The following is a 21,399-nucleotide window of genomic DNA, read 5'->3' as shown; positions in this document are numbered from 1 at the left end:
TGTCTTGAGATGCTTTTATATCAGGCGGAAAATACCCGACAAAACTTATGCAAGTTATTTAAACATAATTCCTAGAAGTATTTTAATTATTCATGTCTTGCGATCAGTACAAAGTGAATATGATTCAACTATTCCGTTAAACAATGAATCCCAACATTCTTATGCATAACTAATTTTTATAATAAACTCGTGTCAATTTTCCCTAAAGATGACTGTATATACAAAAAAACAAAAAAGTACACAAAGAAGTAAAAAAAAAATACAAAAAAAATTTAAAAATACACATAAAATCCAAAAAATACAAAAAAAACTTAAAAAATTAAAAATATTGAAAACTAAACGTTTTCAATATTTTTAATTTTTTAAGTTTTTTTTTGTATTTAGATTAAATTGAACAATTTAATCCCGAGTAAATGTTGTCTATTTAATAAATCTATTTAACAACTTTTTATGATTGATGTACTTTTAATGATTGTTGTACAATTTAATGAATTTTTTATCTTATAGACACAGGAATGAATTTTTAATCCTGTAGACAAAGGAATGAATTTTTAATCGTGTAGACAAACGAATGAATTTTTCATCTTGGACAGAGTCAAATGAATTTGTCTATAGAATATATAACCTAATGCCAAACTAAATACGACAATAAGTACAATTCAAACTATTTGAAACTATAAATATTTTGCCTTGGAATTTAAACAAGTATTCTATTATTCAGATCTAAAATTAAAATCACCAAAATAATTGTTGGAATATATAGAAAATATTTCTATAATCCTATAAGTGCGAATCATTATTGTAAATATAAATTAATAAAAAATGAGCCACTAATTTATTTTAGTACTAATTTTTTTACTAAAATATCATCATTTTTCACTAAAACTTTAGTAAAAAAAATTGTACTAACAAAAGTAACTTCTCAACAAAAAAGTATTTTACTAAAAATTGGTCATTATTTTTACTAATGTTAACTATCTTCAGTAATATTTTTAATTTTTTACTAATGTTTACTATTTTTAGTCATATTTTTACTAATACAGACACACAATTAAGAAAATAGTGTTTCAAATAAATAAATTGCATACAAAAGAAAAAAAATAATTTTTACTTTTATGTATAGTAAAATTTAAACTGTTTGGAATTTTCACACATTTATTTTTACTATTTCCGAAATAAATTTTACTATTTCCAGAGTTAATTTTACTATTATTATAATAGTTTATTAGAATTTTTACTATTTTCTGAGTTAATTCTACTAAGTTAATTTAATTTAATTTTTTTCTAAGTTAATTTTTCTATTCTTAATTTTTTCCCCTACTGGTACTGAAAGTTTATTTATTAAACTTCAAAATCCTCGTCGCAAATTTTCTGTAGCCCATGAAAGGGCTAATAAAATTAATGCTAATTTTACTATTTTCAGAATCAATTTTACTATTTATTAATAGTTTATTAAATGGAAAAAGGGAATAAAGTAACTTTTACTATACTTTTATAGTAAAACCTGAAATGTCAGGAACCTCAGCGCATTTCTTCTTTGAAATTTTGACTATTACTTTTACTATTTTATAGTAAAAGTTACTATACATTTAAAGTAAATTTTTGTCAAAGTTCATAAAATGTAATGTAGACAAAGCAAAATTTACTCCGAAAGTATAGTAAAAGTTACAAAGCAAAAATGCCCAGAATTTTTATACAGTTTAAGTTCTACTTTCTAAATAGTAAAAGATACTCTATATTTGTTTCCCTGTAGAATTTAATTTAATTTAATTTTACTCTCTAAAACTTTTCTTCCATCTAAAGTTAGTTACCATTTCCGATACAAATATTTCAGAGGAGAAAAAATAAATAAAATTAACTTTCAACTTTTATAGTAAAATTTACTTGGGGAAATATAGTAAAAGTTTTGCTGAGAATGCACAGCGAAATGATGTAATCATTGATCTCATTAAAGAAAAAGAGCTTACAAAGAACAATGATTTGAGAAGTCATTGTTGAAGATTCTTTATAAAGCTTTCAAAGATTTGAGAAGTGAACAAGATCCCTTAAACATTGGATGAGTGCAATGCAAGTCGCCAAATCGTTTTACGAAAAACCGGTTTCCGCATGTGCAGTGCAAGACATTTTATATATATATAAAGAAGCGCTTCTGTGATCAGCTATATAGAAATGTACTATATATATATCTATACTTAGAAAAGGAGGACTTTAATCGAATTTCGAAAGCCACATTTTCAATTTAAAATCGAATAAAAAGCAAAAAAAGAGAAATAGGTGAATTTTTCTATAAAAAATTCCTCTACATGAAAAAGAAAAAAATGAAGATTACAACCATTTTATCAATATATTTTGGATATGGTTGATAAAAACCATATTTCTTTTGAACAAACCTCGTACATTCTGGATTCAAAAAGGAAATTTTTCACATTTTTAGTGGTAGTTCTACAAACGAGGGAATTTTATCAGAGTCGGATTATGTCCCTAAAAAATTCGAATGTTGAAGTGAACGTATGAACGTCGATATTTTTGTTACTATTTCATTTGTATTTTATTAAAAAATATGTTGTATAGTGGGGCAAACAGGCACTTTTTTACCTTTTATGCTATAAAAACCTAATTTAAAATTTTTTTTTCCAACTGGTACTGAAAATTGTAATTATTATAATCACAAATTTTCTGTACGAAAGGACTAATATATTTAAGAGTTTAACGAAAGCACTGCAAGTGTCTTTTTTGCCCCATGGATTTTTCACCCCCCTCTACTCTATTAAAACAATAATTAATCTTAATTAAATAAATTTTAAATTTGCAATAGTTTTTAATTCACTTTCTTAAACTTAATCAGTGAAATTTAACAGAGAATCAAATTATTGTATCCTCACGATTTCAATTAGTCAAATTTCATTGAAAATTAGTTTAAATTGGCAACCCTAAAGTTTCGAACTTTCAAATGAACGATTATTGTTTTGATAATTTCCTCAAATTTGAATTTTATTAGAAAATACTTTTAGGTAATTAAACAAAATAATTCTTAAAGAAAGAAACATTGAATTTCTTCGATTTTTCCATTATAGTTATTTTCGAAAATATTTAAACTATGGATAAAAAATTCGTTCATTTGAACTTTTGAAATTTTAGAAACATTTTTAATGATTGAAATGTTAGTCGTGTTTTACTGATTGGTCAATTAAAAAATAACTGAAATTTTCAATATAAACGTCACTGAAAATTTTCAGTTATTTTTTAATTGGTCAATCAGTAAAACGCGGCTGATATTTCAGACAATACTCATTTTCAGTAAAATTTCACTAATATGTGTTTTACTAATAAAATAGTTAATTATAATTATTAGTTAAATTTACTCTTAGGTTATGTAAAAATAACTGAAATTTGACTATTTTTATGATTATTATTATTATTTTTTTTTTGTAGTCGAAAGTGGAAAAACTGTAAATTCAGATACGAAAAATTTCAATTTTTTAAGTTATTACAAATAGTTGCAAAAATTCAATTATTAAAAAAAAATAAAATTCAATTATGTTCAAAATTTGAAAAAAAATCTCGTGAAAATCCCAATTATCTTTATAAATAACAAAATTCTTCTCCAAAGTTCAATTATTTTCGAAAATGTCAAAAAAATTCTTGTCCTAATTTCAATTATTTTCAAAATTTTTTCTAATTTCAATTATTTTCAATATCTACTATTTTAATAAAATTTTCCAAAAAGAATTTAATTATTAAAAATAAAAAATAATTAAATTGTGTGCAAACATTCAATTATTTTCAGAAATAATAAAAATTCTTTAAAATGAATTCAATTATTTTCATACAAAACTGTTTCTTAAATTTTCGCTGACAGTTCTTTAATTTTCGCCGGAACATTTTAACAAATATTTAATTTACAGAATTTGCAAAAAAGTTTTTGCGTCAATTTGATCTAATTTATTATTTATCAGTTTGATACCTTCAAGAAAATAATGATTCAGTAAAAAAGTATATAAAACTTTGATCCACTTAAACATTATCAACAGGCGCAAGGAAAATTGTAGAAAACTTTATCCTTTATCCCATCATCAGTAAAAAATTTTTCTAGACAAGCTTTATTGAAATCCAAAAGTGCAGTTTAAAAATTTATTATTTTCACAGCTTTTCAACAAACTTCACTCTCAGATAATAATAAGAAAAAGTTAAAATACTCATTTGGATTAAATCACAAAAATAATATCTTGTCTCAAATCCGTTCCATTTTCTCCCACATTCTACAAAAACTAAAAACTCAGTAAAAAATTCACTTACTCCCAGTGGCATAATTATAAAAATTATGCTGAAATTAATTTTATAAAAAGTTTCCCAATTTCAAAGAAGTAAATATACAAAAAAACGAAAAATAATCTTTGAGAAGTTTTCTAAAACTTTTAATTAAAAGAACCTTATTTTTTTCCAAATATAAGGGTTCTTTTTATGTACACAAAATCCTACAGCAGAATTTTGCAATCTTAATTCTAATTACTGAAAATTGCACAAAGATTTTAATTATATGGCGTATTTGAAATCGGATTTTAAAAAAAAGGAAAGAAAACAATTGCCCACTACATGCAAATAAGAAATTGATTAAAAAAGTTTTAATTCCAAAACAAAATAGAGAGAAAAAGTTTTCAACTTTCTTTCCGTTTAAAAATTTTGTCGCAAAATAATTATCCAATTTATTAATTATTTACTAATTATACATGGAAGAAAAGGATTCATTCAGTGGTCGTATATAGCGTAGGTCATGTATACTACTATATACATTCTATTCGTTCGAAACGACCTAAATAGATTTTACACCGCTCTCTAAATAAAAGTGAAAGTTTCAATGTACATCGTTTGTAGAACTTTTCCTCAAATCAAATATAAATGTGATTTTTTTTTTAAATTTAAAACCAAGTTTTTTTTTTAATCATTTTCTTATGCTACAATTTAATCTGCACAAAAAAATCAGAAAAAAGAAGAAAAAAAAGAAAAAAAAAGAATGTTTGTATACAATAAACTGTTTATATACTAAGAGGCAAAAATTAAACACATATCTAATACTTTGGTGTACATATAAAATGCAACGATGGTTATTTGATGAGTAATTAATTTGTAAATTTTCCTAAAATTGTAAATTAATGAAAAATTCTCAATCAATTTTTAAATAATTGCTTTTCCCAGTATAATGAATATACATGTTGAGTAAATGAGGGCATTAATCGAACAAATCCTCAAAGTCGAGATATGCATCACTACCTTGGAATTACGTAACTTGATTATGCAAATTCATATATAGCAGGGTCAAACAATATTATTTTTACGTAGGACACTACCGAAAATATATCCTCGATATTTTATTTTAAATTCGCATATGTTAATTTGACAAAATAGAAGTTTTACGCTTTATGAACGATATTCAAAAATATTACCCACTTTTAAGTGGTAGTTAAAAATTTGCTCTAATTAAAATTACGATTTAAATTATAACGCACTTTGAGCAGTATTTTATTTTTAAATCATAATTTTAATTATAATAATTAGTATAATTTATTTTCGAGTTAAATAATTTTTTCTGCTCTAATTATCTTATTTTTATATTTTTAATATATTTTATTAATATTAAATTAAGTATATGAATCTTTTATCTTATTATATATTATAATAATCGCTGTACTCCGGTAATCTGTTCAAAGTTTGAAGTTACTTATGTTAGTTCGCTGTTTTTAAAGCTTATAAATTTTTTGATAATTTCTCTTTAAACATGTTTTGGATTTTTAAATTAACAAAACTCTAATTAAATATTTTCAAGATTAAATAATAACAATTAATTGAACGAAATTTTTTTATAAGAAAAATCAATATTTTAAAAACAAACAATTACACAGAATTTTATTTAAATTTTTAAAATTAATTGCATTGTTCGAAAGAATATTATTAAAATTTTTAAAAACAATTCAATTCTTTTGAGAAAAATTAAAATTGAAAATAATTACATTGTTTTAAGAAATTTTATCAAAATTGGTGAAAATAATTAAATTCTTTCGAAGAATTTTATTGACATTTTTTAAAATAATTGAACTCCTAGAAAGAATTATATTATTTATATGAAATTAATTGAATTTTTTTCAAAGATTTTTATAAATTTTTTATAAATTTTATTATAATTTTTCAATTTATTTGAATTGTTTGGAAGAATTTTATTAAAACTTTTGAAAATAATAAATAGATAATTAGTTAATATAAGGAAATCTTTTTAATTTAAAATCTAAAATTATTGGAAAATTGAATTCTTTTGAGAAATTTTATTATTTATGAAAGTAATTGAATTCTAATAATATTATATTACTTATAAAAATAATTGAATTCCAATAAAGAATTTTGTTATTTTTATGAAAGTAATTAAATTTTTTTGAAGATTTTTACTAAAATTTTTGATAATAATTGAATTCTTGCAAAAAATTTCATTTTTTACGAAAAAAATTGAATTCTATCGATAAATTTTATTATAATTTTTTAACGTATTGAATTGTGTGGAAGAAATTAATTTTTAAATTAAATTTTAAATAATTTAATTTTCCCAATGAATTTTATTAAAACTTTTGAAAATAATTAGATAATTATAGTTAACAAATAAATTTTTTTAAATTTTTAATCTGAAATTATTGGAAAATTGAATTATTTAAAAAAAAATGTATTATTTGAATAATTTAACTCTTTGGATAAATTTTTAAAACATTTGAATTTTTTGAAAAATTTCTCTTAAAATTTTTAAATTGTATTAAGTTGTTTACTAGAATTATATTAGACTTATTGAATTTGAATTGAAAATAATTGAATTTATATGAGGAATATAATTATTAAAATCTTTAAAAATAATTGAAATTTTCCCTTTATATTGTATTGAAATTAATTGACTTCCTGTGAAGTATTTTTTTATTTTTAAAAGTAATTGAATTCTTGCGAAGAATTTCATTAAAATTTTTGAAAATAATAAATTAGTATTAATTAGTTATAATATGAATTTTTTCAATTTTGAATCTGATATTATTAAAAAATTAAAGTTGATATTTAAAACTAGAAAATTTTGTAACTTAATTAATAATAATAATAAATTCAGTACCGCTTGTGCTACTTATTTAATATTTTGTTTTTATTATTCATAAAAAATAGTTATTTATACTTTTTATTTCATTCTAAATTTTCTTTATTCAGAATATTTTTTTCTCTATTTAAATATTCTTTTTAGTCCAAACAAATTATAATCCAAACAACCTGTAATTTACGTCTATTTTTCAAAAATAAATAAATTATCACATTTTGTCATCGGGGTGGCAGTACAGTAATTTTTAATATAGAGAAATTTCTCCCCCGAGCACAAAAGTATAGTGTATATAGAAGAATTTCCGCACAAGGGCCGGAAGTTCGATAATCTCTCGTTACATTTTTTTAAATCTGGATAAAGATGAAAAGAGTGCAAAAACTTAAATATAAAAATATAAAATTCAGGTCAACCTGCTTTACGTGTTGTGATGAAAGAAAAAAATATATAACCAAGGATTTGTGGTATGAATTCTCATGGCTCTCGTAAGAAAAATATACACTCCACGTCAAAAAATTAATAATTAAATTTCCCACAAGTATTTTTCTCGCAAAATTATAAAATACAAAAATAAAAAAAAAAAATTTTTTTAATACAAAATAATCCTTTTTTATAGAGGAGGGGATAAATCTTTAGCTTTAAAAATACATTTTCAAAAATAAAAGATTGTGTCCGAAATTTTCAATATAGAAATAGATTCGTGTTCATTTTTTATTTACAAAAAAAAATATCTACAAAACTTTTTCACACAACATTTCCTTGCTTTATGACCTGAAAAGTATACTTTTATATATATAAAAAAAAGACTGATGAAAGTGATACATCTTCAATCATAAAGCTCTTTTCACCATAAATGTATATATCCTTTTGTGTATAAATAAAAAAAAAGGTTGGATATAACATTTCTCTATATACCACACATATACTTATAGCGCACAAATGACATATCCCATTTAAAAGATACACTAAACTTTCCTCTCATGTGATATTATCATTATCGCAATTTTCCCTTTTTTTAAAGAAAATAAATAAAAAAGTATTCCTTACGCAATGACCGTGTAGCATATATCAACTCACTTATATTATCATCTCTTTATTTAACGAACTTTCGCGCAAAATTGTTCCGCCTAGATGCCTCTCAACTATAATAATATTATATACAATTACAAATGATACATTTTTCAGATATTTTTTTTTATTTTATATAAATATATAAAAAGAAAAAAAGGGGATTGCAAAGTTGGTCGGAAATTTGGATTGAAAAACCGGCTTAACGTACTGCTGCATAAATGAAAACTGTTTTGTATTTGTCTTGTATACAAAAAATACACACACATGCATATAGAGACTTAAATAATGTCGGAACTTCCGGCCCTATTAATGTCTGCCTTGCAGGAATATAAAATTTATTCAACGTATATTTTTAGCATGCGTCATACGTAGACAGTTGTGATTCCATTATCAAAATAATATCTTTTCAAATATTCCTCTTCGAATTTTAATTATTTGTAATTATTGTATATTGTTGTATATTATTGCATATTGTTGTATATTATTGTATATTATTGTATATTATTGTATATTATTGTATTGTATTGTATTGTATTATTGAAATAATAATAATTATTATTATGCACTAAAAAAAAATTTATTCGATTCAAATAACCGATTAATTGACTACTATCAATTAAATATTTTATTGAATCAAATAATATTTATTCGAGTCAATTAAATGGTATTTGAACCAATAATATTTCAGTATTTGAAGCAAATATGAATTGAACCATGTAATTGACTCCAATAAATATTATTTGATTCAAGTAAATATTTAATTAATAACACTCAATTAATCGGTTACTTGAATCAAATAAATTTTTTTTCAGTTAATAATAAAAATAATTAGGTATAATAATAATTATTATTTAATTAATAATTTTTTATTTAAATTTTTTTACTCTCTGGTAAAAATGTTTACTAATTTGAATAAGAAGCTAATTTTTTGTTATGTTTTTTAGTTAGTAAATTTTATTAATAAATAGTCATTTCTAATAATTTATTAGTAAAATTTATTAATTCATAAGCAAAATAAAAGTCAGTCACAAATTTAAATTAGTAAACATTTTTTCTAATTCAAATTTAGAAAGTAGAATTGTAATAATAATAATTTTTTAAAAAATGTTTTCAATTTTAAAACGAATGTATATTCAAAAACCATTGAATTCTTGAAAAGAATTTAATCAAAAAATTTGAAAATAATTAAATTCTTTTGAAGAATTTCTTTAAATTTTTTTTAAAAAATACATTTATTTTAAAAAAATTTTATTGAAAATTTGGCAAATAATTGAATTAAACAAGAATTTTTTACAACTTTTTAAAATAATTAGGTTTACTGAATTTTATGAGAATTGTATTGAGAATTATTGAAATTCCTGAGAAGAATTTTATTATTTATAAAAATAATTTAATTCTTGTGAAGAATTTCACTATTTCTAAAAATAATTCAATTGTTTCGAAGAATTTATTAAAATTTTAGAAAATAATTGAATTCTTTCGAAAAATTTTTTAAAATAATTTAATCCTTTCGTGAAATTAGCAAATGTTTTCTAGGTTCATTTTCTTGCTTTTTTGAAATTTCAATTTCGCGCCATTATAATTCTGTAAATTCCCGCCTAGATGCCATGAAAACTCGCTCGTAAACGAGATCGCAAGAGCATGAACAACTATTATAAGTTAATTTTCATGTTTCACGCTGAAAAATAAAAAAATGTCTCTAATTTCAGGGACATTTTTTTTTTTTGCTAATAGACAAGTAATCATTTATTTGAATCAAATATTAATTTTTTAACAAATAAATAATTTATTATTATTTATTACTACTATTAAAATAAAAGACGAAATAAAAATATTTTTAAAATAATTTAATAATAGAATAATAATAATAATACTAATTATAATGATAATAAATTTTTTCTGTAAGGATTAGTAAAAATGTTCCGATACGTTTTTTCTCTGAATTCGATATTTTTAGAAAACTGTGAATAACAATATGAAACAAAATCAAAAGTAGGTTAAACGAAAAATAGGACAAACAAAATCGTCAGATTTCAAAATTAAATTACTTTCAACATTATATTTCCAAGTGCATACCATAATTAACATGTTAAATTTTACACTTCACATAATATGAGAATGTTAAAATTAACAATACACAATTAATTCTCCAAGTTGATGCTCATCGTGATAAAATCATGATATCCACGATTGATATAAACGATTTTATTTATGTTAATGGTTATTCTTAATGGAAGCAGTAGAAGGAAGAAAAAAAAACTACTAAATATTCATTTTCATCGCACGTATATAAAATATGTACACAAGCAATTTACAGTAAAAGGAGCATTTCTTATATGGGAAATATTTAGTCAGAGAGAACCCTTCTTCCTGTCTTCAAGCAGAAAATAAATTATATTGTGAGAAAGGGGCGGCACCTGTCACACACTCGCAATACATAGAGGGTGAACTGAATCAAAAATACAAAGGAAGAAAAAAAAATTGTACATCACTGCACAATATATAGTTCATTAAAAGGGAAATAAGTTTTCTAAATGATAATTTACAGGTTCATTGAGTTCTTTTCTATATTCTTTGAATATTCAAATGAATTAAATATTTTATAGTGAAAAAATATAAATAAGCAAATATTGCGCCAGCGGTGAATAAAGTGCCCATTATTGCCCTAGGTAAATAATAGCCACTTTATTGACCACTATTCACCTGCCTTACAGGTTAATAAAGTACTAATTATTACCCTGAGGCAGTAATAAACTGACATTATTAACCTAGGGCAATAATAGACACAGAAGATATTGCAGCAGCGGTAAATAAAGTGCCCATTATTGCCCTAGGACAATAATGATGACCTAAAAAGCAAAGTCCCTTTTTCACGACGCATTACATCGTTTTGATGAAAATTTCTTTCGAACCATCCTTTTTTGTTTCATTCATTTTGATTAGTTTCTAATCGTCGCAAAAATCGAAGGATTTTCATGAACTGTCAAGTTTGTGAGTAATGTGTATGCATTGAAAATATCTAAAACAGAGAGGTCACACAATACATATCAGGTATGGTATATTGAGATGAATGCAAAGCAGGTGTCCCTTTTTACCTGACCTCCACTATAATACTCGGACCACATGTTAAATAGGTTCAAATAATATAAAGCACAATACAGCCTAAACGTGTACAACACAAACCTACAGTTGTCTGCACGTGACTTAAAGAAAAGAGTTCAACAATGTAATTTTCCAAAAGAAAAAAAAAGGGAATGTGAATTCAGAATTACTAATTTTTAACAATTTCAGAAAACTAAATGTATGGTTACAGAAAGCTATAAACTTATAGGTACAGAAAACTATAACCTTATAGGTACAAAAAACTATCTATAACCCTTATGAAACATTATTAAAACCATCATTGCATTCTGCTGTTTGTTATTCAAAAACATTTCATGAGGAAAATGGGAAAAAACAAATTTTGTTTCCTTATAGGAAGAAGCTTATTGTACTTTTTTATGTATTGAATTTAAAATCAATATACAGACATTTGATAGAATTACTCCCAAAATGATTTTTGAAATAAAAAAAAAACAATATTGTCAAACTATATAAAATTTTAGAGAAATCCCCGAGGAAATAACGAAGGGTAAAATGTGTTGACCTGAAAAGCAAGAGGAGGTAAAATATTGAATTTCAGCTCGTATAGGAAATAGTGATACTTGTTTATACAAAGATTGGAACTGAAAAGTCTGCACACGTAAATCCTTCTCTTTATATCTAAACATTTTGCCGAGCATTTTGCACATCATTTTCCTCTTATTACATTCAAGGGACGAGTGTATACGAAAGAGAGTAATGCTAAAAATTGTGTGAAATTCTTCTCTTATTGTGGGCGAATTTACATCATAACAGTTAATATACGGCCCTGAATTTAACGAAATTCATGCTCACCTGCCACTATGCACCTCTGTCATGCCCTGGTGCCTATGCCATAGCACAGCTGTTACAAGTCCTCAGTCAGTGTGCTTCCGTCCATTAGAAAGGATCTTTTCAAATACGAAATTGCACATCGTTTAACGCTGTTTATTAAATTTTTTTGCGATATCTTCACTTGAAATCAATTTCTCTTGGAGCGCGGTAGTGTCGTTAAAAAAAAAATGTTGGCAAAAAGTGTTCAGTGAACTTCATCAAAGGCCAACGAACCACATTGATTATGGTCAAAATTGATTTTTTCGTAATCTAATAATTCTAATCCAAGTGCATGATTTTTAATGCAGTTCTCTGCAACAAGGTCCTCTCAAAATGACAATACAGTGCAAAAAAAATGTAATTCTAATCAAAGTAGATAATTTTTAAATACAATTTTCCAAAACATGGTCTAAAAATGACGAGACAAGAAAGAAGATATTTCTGCAAAAAAGTAATATGAAAGAATGTTTATAAGAACGCTGATAAGGACACTAATAAGAATTCTATAAGAATACTAAAAGAATACTAAAGAGTACTAAATAGTACTAAATAGTACTAAACAATACTAAACAATACTAAACAATACTAAATAGTACTAAATAATACTAAATAGTACTAAACGAATACTAAAGAGTAAAAAATAGTACTAAATAATACTAAACAATACTAAACAATACTAAACAATACTAAATAATACTAAATAGTACTAAACGAATACTAAAGAGTAAAAAATAATAAGAATAAAAAGAAAAAGTATAAAAAGTACGAACTATGCAAATCCGTAACGTAAATACAAACAAGAATACCAAGAAGAATAATAACAAAAACGAAAAAAGTACAAAAACTACAGACAATGTGAATCCGCAACAAAAATGGTACATTTACAAACTAGTGCCTTTTAGGTTGATGGACATATAAATCAAGAGTTTTGATTACACACATGTGTCTCCAGTGTCATGTACCTAACATCAATCAAAGAAGAATGTGTTCTAATCTAATCTCCATTATGATGATAAAAAATCAAAGAAGAAATATTTAAATGAAATTATTTAGAAACATTAAATTAGAGAAGAAAAATTTTTGTTTGAAATTGTGCAAAGTTGTTAAGACTAAAGACAGAAAGAAAGTATAGAGATGTAAAAAGAATATAATCAACGATAGCCATCGCAAGTTTTTCCGCTAAAATGGATTTCACCTTTATTACATCGAGAGAAGAACGCAAGTAAAAAGGTAAAGGAAAAAACTTTGAAAACATTTTCTTTTGACAGCATTATAATGGATAGCACAACATGAAGAAGTACGTCTTCACCTGTTGTGTGTGTATATATATATACATGAAAAACAAATTTTCTTGATTCAATTTTCCAACAGTACCCTACTCTACTTTACTTTGCTCTCCTTATAAAATATTCCCTGCACCAAAAAATTTTTTCCATTTTTTGTAAAATATGTTTATTATTTTGACTTTTAGATATTGCAAATGAATTTTAATATCAACAAAATTTATAGTTTTTCTAAAGACGTTAAATTGAGACAAAAAATGTAACAAAACGTTGCTTCGCAACTATTTTGATATGTTTTTCGTCTCAATTTGATATCTTTAGAAAAACTGTGATTTTTATCTTATTTTATGTGTTTCATAATTTTATACACCCAGAAAAAAGGAATATTTGACTCAGAGTCCACCCTCAAATAAAAAATTTATTTGAAATAACCAAATTTTAGTTGAATCTGTAAAATAAATGCATTGCTATCAATAATTTGTTTGGTTCTGCAAAAGCTTTGGTTCAGATGACTGAATTCTTTCTTCGAACGGTTTTATTAAACTATAAACGAAATTTGTATTCAAATCAAAATATTTATTTAGATTAAATAAAATTTGTTTCAAATAATCAAAAACAAAATAACTAAATTAACAACAATTTTTAATAACATGATTTTAATATTTTTACCCGCACAGCTAAAATAACTAAATTGATAACATTTTTTATTTTTTTAAACAAACAAAAATTATTATTTTTAACAAAATGATTTTAATACTTTTATTCAGCAATTATTTATTAATACCTAAACCAATATATTATTCGATTTGATTGATTATTAATCAAATAATATTGAAATTAATTAGTTATTAATCCAATATTATTGAGATTAATTAATTTTGAATGCAATATTGTTAATCCAATTGATAAAATTACAAATTTCAAATAGAATAACAAATACAATTACAAAATACAAACATTGCATTTCAGATAAAAATCAGCCTCAAGCTTAAATATTGGTCTAATATTCACTTAAGATTCCAATCATGAAAAAGTATCAAACAAGGTGCCAAGAATGAAATTAAATTTATTAATGGTAATGATATTATTATTAGTAGTAATAATATTATTCCAAATATAATAATTAATCCGACAAATATAAAAATAAATGCGTAAATTTTTAAAAATTGTTACTTTATATTAGACAATTACTCAAAAGTAACGTAAATTTGAAGTCAAAACAAAATAAATAATCGCATTATTTCTTTTGTTTTCATTTATAAAAACGTTGCGGACTTCGTCCTCATAGTAATTAACAAATATCTATTAATTCTTATTTCAATATTATTGGAATTAATTAATTATTATGAAAAATTACGGACCAATTACTGACAAAAATATAACCAGATTGAGTCGAGAACATTTTAATTAAAACTATAAAATAAATTTTTCATAACTAATAAAACATGAAGATATCGATAACTCCGAGTCTTCGACTCGGAGTGATCGATTTCTTCATGTTTTATAATAATTAAAGATGACAAAGTGTTAAAATCATTTACAATTCAATTATTATTTACATGAATTTTTAACTCAAATTCTTCTTTAAATCGATTATTTTCAATAATTTTCAAAAAAGTTCTTTGAAAAAAAGCTCTTTCTTTCAAATCTATTTGTTTACAATATTCAATTTTACGAAATTTCAATTATTCATAAATTCTTCAATTAAATAAATATCAGAAAATAAAAACTGAATATAATATTTTAAAAATTGAATTAAACTTTTTCAAAAAAATTAATTTCAAAATTCAATTATTTTTAAAAATTCACGCTATATATTGCTTTTAATATTCAATAATTATTATCTAAAATTTTAACTGAAATTAATTTTTAAATCAATTTTTATTAAAAAATTCCACTAGAATTCAATTATGTATTTGAATACAAAAATAGACAATTTATTGAATAGTTCAATATTTCTTAAAATTTAATTCCCATGAAGAATCGTTATCAACAAATTTTCAAATAATTGAATTTCTATCAATGAATTTTAATAAAATTTTTAAGAATAATTACATTTTTCTAGAAATTTGATTAAAATATTGTATTAACTTTTTTTTTATTTTATTTGAACCAAAAAACTTTTACAAAATTGAATTTTTTTTTCGTGTTTTTAACGAAACAATCTTCTATAAATCCATTATTTTTAATAATTTTTAAAAAGTTCTTTAAGAATTTTCAAATTCATTTCTTTACGATTCAATTTTACAAAATTTTAATTATTCGTAAATTCTTTAATTAAATATATATATTAAAAAATAAAAACTTAAAATAATATTTAAAAAATCCGCAATTAAAGTTTCTCAATAAAATTAATTCCACAGAATTGTTAGTTAAAGACATGAAAAATTCAAATTTTCAGAGATTTTAATCTGAAACCTTTTTAAAATTCAATTATTTCTAAAAATTTACGCTCTAATGCTTTTAAAATTCAATATTGTAATCTAAAATTTTAACTAAAATCCATTTTTAAATCAATGTTTATGAGAAAATTCTACAAGAATTCAATTATTTAAATACAAAAATAACAATTTTTGGAAACATGCAATTGCATGTTTCTTAAAATTCAATTCTGATAAAGAATCGTTATCGACAAATTTTCAAATAATTGAATTCTATCAACGAATTTTAATAAAATTTTTAAGAATAATTACGTTTTTCGAGAAATTTGATTAAAATTGTATTAAAAATAATTTAAATTCTGCAATAAGTTTTATTATTTATGAAAATAATTGAATGATTGAGAAGAAATTTATAAAAAAAAATTTGTAAATAATTCAATGCCTGTGAAATTTTTATTATTTTTTGAAAATAATTAAAAGTTTGTGTAGAATTCTGTTAAATTTGTTTTTAAATAATTGAATTCTTTTGTAAAATTTTATGAAAATAGTAGATATATTGAAAATCATTGAATTGAGGAAAATTTTTGAAAATAATTGAATTTCGAATAAGAATTTTATTATTTATAAAGATAATTGAAATTTTGACAAGAAATTTTAAAATTATTTGAACATTATTGAAATTCTGCGAAGAATTTTATTACTTTTGAAAATAATTGAATTTCTACAATCATTTCTAACTTTTTTCAAAATCTCCAAAATTATATCGTAAAATTTACGAACTTTTCATCATCCTTTTTGAATCAAATTACGGACTTTACGGACCTTTTTTCAAAAAACGGACTTTTACGAACTTCAAGCAAAGTCGTAATTTTACGGACCTAGTTCGAGTCCTGTAATAAGTATATAAGAGAATAATAAGAATGAGATGTGGGATAATAGAATTACCGCACGAAAAATACCATTCCCTCATTTCGATATTCATCATTAGCATACAAATAAGATCGAGAATAAAAATTTATAGGAACTAGCTTGCAAGTGAAATTTGTCATGACAAATTTTTCCCTATTATAAAAAAAATGCCCTAATGAAAATTGTGCCGTACTGATGAGCGAGCCTTGAAATTAATTAGCATCATGTGCACGATATATATGTATATGAAATGTGGTCATAAATGAAGTTACGAAGTGGGATATTAAAAGATATATGAAGAGTGTGATTGTATATACATATATATATGATACTGACACACCTACGCAATATAGCATTTACGGGGGTTGGTCGCACTAGAATATTATTACTTGGAAATCATTACGAAGTGTACAAGTTTCTCATCAGATCGCCGCAAAAAAATAACTATCGATTCAATAATGAGAGCTGATTAATCATCCACATTGCATACAATTTGCTATATTTTTCTCTGAATTATGAATGTCTATGTTCTTTGATGATCGTTTAGTGAAAAGAAAAATTCTATCAATCTCTAATAAAAGAATATTTTTGTATTCGCAAACATTTAAGGGAAAAAAAAGAAAAAGTTTTGTTAATCACAAAAGAATAACTTATTTTTTAAAAATAAAAATTATTAACAAAGGATTACTAAAAAGAAAAAGAATTTGCATACAATATTCATAAAGACATAGTAATCCAGAGTAACCAATAATAATAAGCTTTATGAAAAAGTTTTCCTCTTTTGTTAAAATAGTTTCACTGATTTCATACATCAATATATACAATACATATTATTGTTCTGCAAAGTTCTTGGTCCTTTACCAATCGAAATTTGATAAATTATTCAAAGTAATCGATCCTCTATCTACCTATATATATATATATATATATATATATATATATATATATATATATATATATATATATATATATATATATATATATATATATATATATATATATATATATGTTGGTCAACTCTTGAGTTAATGCCATATAGAGAGGCGATTCACCTCTATCATTTGTGATTACTACCATATATATGTATATTGAAATAATTCAGGACAAAAGATAAAAAGAATTTTACTAAATATATATGTGTATATGAATTACGGTTGAATGTCACGGTTCTAATGGTGAGGAAGGGAAGAAAAATTCAATGACCCTTGAATCAAACCAAATGTCAAGGTAAAATTCGCTTCATCACATCATTAGTCACGTTTTTTTTTCCTTCAAATTGGATAAATTGGTACATGATGGAAAATACTTCAATTTCGAAGAGAAAAGATTATTTGAAAATTTACTATATAGAATAAAATATTATTTTTCTAACCACGTACACAAAAAAAAAATCAATAGCATTTTTCTACACAATTGAAAGCTAATCTCAGATAATTTTAATTTTTAATGTACAAATTATTTTAACTATGCTATTCTTTAATACTAATTTGGCAAATGAAAAAAGAAAAATGTACAAAATAATTAAAGACACTGACAAAAAAATATATTTCTAATTTGAAAGATTCAAGTTAATGAAAATGAAACATAAAAAATTTTCTAGACAATTTTTGTTGTTTTAAAAACCAAATTTTTAAGGCACAAAGTCTATGAATATCACGAATTTTTTTCACTCTTTTCTATTTTTTTATCTAGTTTTCTATTTTATATAATATATATAAAGAATTCGAGTGATAATTTATACACCGTTCTTTTGCATCAAATTGATATCTAACGTAGATCAAATTGATGCCAAAAATTTGGATCAATTTTTTATTTAATCATTTTTTGTATCTCGTTGCAATTTGAGTTACCATTAAATTGACAGTGTACTTAAAACGGAATAACAAATAAAATAAGTCAAGACGCAAATTAAACACAGAAAAATATAAATTCAGTTGAAAAATATAAAATTATTAACTCACAGTAATCCAATTATTCCTTTCCTGAATCCTTCCAGTCATGACTTATTACAGCTAGTAGAATAGTTTTCAGTTTTGAAATAGTTAATCTGAAAATAAAAAAAAAATTTGCTCAATTTCAAAGTGTCGTACATGCTTAAATGATAATTTATTACTCTAAATAGGATTGCAATGCTAAATATATTTCCCGCACCATTGTGAGAAAACCATTTCCTTTATTTTGAATTTTTGAAAGTAACTTTCAATGTTAGAATTTAACTTTTTCATGTGGAAAGAACAAAACATCAAAAGTTTAACATCAAAAGTGCTTCAAAAGTTATATAAGGATTGTTCTCGAGTAAAGTTTAATTATTATACGTCAAAGAGTAATGTTGCTTTCAGTACTTCACGATTTTAGATTCTACCAAAAAAAAAATAATAATACATCAGCCAGGATATTGTTAAATTTCGTCAAATTTATATTTTTATACTCACACACACAAAAGAAGTTAGATTAAAATTTCTTTTTACAAAAATTCATAAAATATTGCATTTTCTATACTCGACAACAGTAGTAAATATTAAGTAGAAATTTATTTATATAAGAATTAAAAGAATTAGTTACAATTTATTTATAATTTTGTAATTTATATTATAAAGGACCCCGCGCACTAAACACACTGAAAATGGCTTTCGGTTATTTATTTCTTGACCTTCGCTTAATTATTTTTTTAAACAGAAAACCTTTAACTAAAAATTTTGAAAATATTAAGAATTTTAACCGAAAGCCATTTTTAGTGTATTTAGTGCGGTGTCCTTTTAGAACTTCTTCAAAGTTATTTTCAACATTTCAATTCAATTATTATTTTCTAGAATTTTTAACTAAAATTCTTCTTTAAACAATTATTTTTAATAATTTTCGAAAAAGTTCTTTGACAATTTTCAAATCCATTTGTTTACAATATTCAATTTTACGAAATTTCAATTATTTATAAATTCTTCAATTAAATATATATTAGAAAATATGAATTTAAAAAAATTTCGAAACAAAATCAATTAAACCTTTTGAAAAAAATTTATTTCACAGAATTGTTAATTAAAATTTTAATTTTCAAAGACTTTAATTTGAAACCGTTTCAGAATTCAACTATTTCTAAAAATTAACGATATAATGCTTTCAATATTCAATTATAATTTAAAATTTTAATTGAAATTCATTTTTAAATCAATTTTTATTAGAAAATTCAACTAGAATTCAATTATTTAAATACAAAAATTAATAACTTATTCAATTATTGAATGTTTTATTAAATTGAATTCTCATAAAGAATTTATAAATATAATTAATTGCACGGAATTTCATTAAATATTTTTAAATAATTGAATTCTTTTGGAAAATTTTATTAAAATAATAAATATTGAAAATCATTGAATTAAGGAAAATTTTTTAAAATAATTGTAATTTTTGCCGAAAATTTTGTCAAATTTTTTATAAATAATTGAATTATTGCGAAAAAATTTATAAAAAATTTGCAAATCATTGAATTCTTGCAACGAATTTTATTAAAATTTTCAAAAATAATTGAATTCTTACGTAGAACTTTATTAACTTTTTTTTTTAAATAATTGAATTCTAGCAAAGAATTTTATAAAAATTATTTTATATAATTGATTTTTTTCGAAAAATTTTATAAAAATTGTGTTTGCAAATAATTAAATTCCTGTGGAAATTTTATTATTTATGAAAATAATTGAATTCATAAAAACAAATTTATTATTTACGAAAATAATTGAATCTCTGTAAATATTTTAAATGATTGATTTTTTTTGAAAAATTTTATAAAAATTGCGTTTTCAAATAATTAAATTCCTGCGAAAATTTTATTATTAATGAAAATAATTGAATTCATAAAAACAAATTTATTATTTACGAAAATAATTGAATCTCTGTAAAAATTTTATATTATTTATGAAAATAATTGAATTATTGCGCAAAAATTTATAAAAAAAATTTGCAAATCATTGAATTCTTGCAAAGAATTTTATCAAAAAATTTGATAATAATTGAATTGCTTCGAAGAATTTTATTATATTTATAAAAATAATTGAATATGGGAAGAATTTTATTTAATCATCTTTCTAATAATATTGAAATTAAACATTTAATTCTTGAATTTTATTAAAATGTTTAGAAAATAATTTAATTCTTTCGAAAAATTTCTTTTATTTATTGCATACAATCGAATTTGTTATTATTGAAAATTGTAGTATTGAAAATAGTTGAATTCCTTAGAAGGATTTTTATTATTTATGAAAAATAATTTATTTCTTGCAATTAATTTTACTATTTATAAAAATAATTGAATTGTTTCGAAGGATTTATTAAAATTTTAGAAAATAATTGGATTCTTTCGAAAAATGTTATAAAGAATTTCTTTAAAAATTGAATTCTTTCATAAAATGTTATTAAAGTTGTATTAAAAATAATTGAATTTTTGCAAAGAATTTTACTATTTATAAAAGTAATTGAAATACATATTGTGCTGTTATTTTGTTTGCTGTTATTTCACTATAATTGAAATACCTTTGAAGAATTTTGTTATTTCTCTAAATAATTTAATTTTTTCAAGAATTTTTCAAAAGAATTGAATTTTTACAATTATTTGTAACTTCTCAAAAATTCTACAAATTATATCGTTAAATTTACGGACTTTTCTTGCTTTTTCAATAAAAATTATGGACTTTACGGACCT

At 22.6% G+C, this 21,399-nt stretch overlaps 1 protein-coding gene and 1 long non-coding RNA gene across 3 annotated transcripts in view; one reads left to right on the top strand and one right to left on the bottom strand.

Annotated features, from left to right (window-relative positions):
* Positions 1-21,399, top strand: part of LOC122509277 — a 199,094-nt gene that overhangs the window by 123,588 nt on the left and 54,107 nt on the right. The gene's annotated exons all lie outside the window — the stretch shown is intronic.
* The window catches only part of LOC122509279, a 138,909-nt gene that overhangs the window by 82,196 nt on the left and 35,314 nt on the right, over positions 1-21,399 (bottom strand). Inside the window, exon 2 of the long non-coding RNA XR_006302337.1 lies at positions 18,671-18,756. This is a non-coding gene — a long non-coding RNA (uncharacterized LOC122509279). The remainder of the gene's footprint in view (positions 1-18,670; positions 18,757-21,399) is intronic.

The sequence above is a fragment of the Leptopilina heterotoma genome, unplaced genomic scaffold (assembly GCF_015476425.1).
Source record: "Leptopilina heterotoma isolate Lh14 unplaced genomic scaffold, ASM1547642v1 Lhet_60, whole genome shotgun sequence".
Classification (NCBI taxonomy): domain Eukaryota; kingdom Metazoa; phylum Arthropoda; class Insecta; order Hymenoptera; family Figitidae; genus Leptopilina; species Leptopilina heterotoma.
The sequence above is the reverse complement of the archived record's forward strand: the minus strand, read 5'-3'. Positions and strand labels throughout refer to the sequence as shown.